Source organism: Penaeus monodon, chromosome 20 (assembly GCF_015228065.2).
Source record: "Penaeus monodon isolate SGIC_2016 chromosome 20, NSTDA_Pmon_1, whole genome shotgun sequence".
Lineage (NCBI taxonomy): Eukaryota > Metazoa > Arthropoda > Malacostraca > Decapoda > Penaeidae > Penaeus > Penaeus monodon.
The window spans coordinates 44466102-44467279 of record NC_051405.1 but is presented as its reverse complement, the minus strand read 5'-3'; the positions used below and the strand labels follow the sequence as shown (position 1 = coordinate 44467279).

General features: G+C 37.9%; 1 protein-coding gene and 1 pseudogene across 1 annotated transcript in view; one reads left to right on the top strand and one right to left on the bottom strand.

Annotated features, from left to right (window-relative positions):
* Positions 1–1178, top strand: part of LOC119586013 (secreted frizzled-related protein 3-like) — a 71442-nt gene that overhangs the window by 25215 nt on the left and 45049 nt on the right. The gene's annotated exons all lie outside the window — the stretch shown is intronic.
* Positions 1–1178, bottom strand: part of LOC119585864 — a 12494-nt pseudogene that overhangs the window by 6677 nt on the left and 4639 nt on the right.

Sequence of the window (1178 nt, the reverse complement as noted above, 5' to 3'; positions counted from 1 at the left end):
ACTGCATTGGATAGTATAAGTATACACAACACTGTCAACTTACCTACGGTCCTTTCTTAACTCACTCAAGTTTCAAAGCCAAACCGTCCTCTGAACTCCAACAACATCCCCTACATATCATAAGGGTCAGTCCAACACCCTGTAAAACCCGAAACTCCCATCACCCACCTGGCAATATCTCGCCGCAGAGTCCTGATCATGATCATGGTGAGGATACCCGAGAGGAAGAACACCACAACCAGCGAGTTGACAATAGAGAACCAATGGATCTGTACGTCTGTCATCTGTAAGTAGATGTCCCAGCGGGATGCCCATCTCACGTCCGAACGCTGCCACTCCACGGCATACGTAAAGAGGAGGTTGTTCGTGCCCGTGAGCTTCACTTCTTGTGGCTTGTGCTTCACCGGGAAGGAACACTGGTCCACAGTGCCTGAAAGAAGGAAGAGGAACTTGTTAATTATCTTCAATCCTCCGAATCATCATCATTAATACTGATGCACAAGGAAAGGGAAATTCAATTCATTTGCATTGGGTAAAGATTTCTTACTGACCATGGTAGCTATACATTCATCATGGGAATTTGTCATTACACAAACTTACAATTGTTTTCAGCTGATTTTTTTAGAAATTACAAAAAGAAACAACAAATGTTTCTTACTTATCATTCAATAATTTTGCAGCATAGAGGTACTCTTAACCTTTTTGGCTAATTAACATACTTACTGAAAGAACCAATTTCTAAAAATTTATATGTGAATGCATATATAAATACATTTCAAACCAAAAATGCCATCACAAATCAGTAGAATTTCTACTTTTGTCATAGTCAGTGGACCATACCTGCACAGTGCATTAAATAGATACACAAATCAGTGTTACATAAAATAAGAGCCGCAAAATGCATTATTTCACAGAATTTATCATTAAGAGCAGGTAAAACTTTTATAAATGGTCATACTCTTAAAATGATGTTAATAATTGTGGTACGATGCTTTTTCCTTTAGCCAAAACATATATTTCTTTTCACTTCTTGTTAAATCCTTCTACATTAAAAATATAAAGCCAAAATAGCCAAAGCAATGTCATTTAAACCCACTACTGCCAAAGATGGTATGTAACTCATACCTTTATGTAAATGATGGTAAACAACCCAATGCCGCTGGGTAAATGCTGTGCTC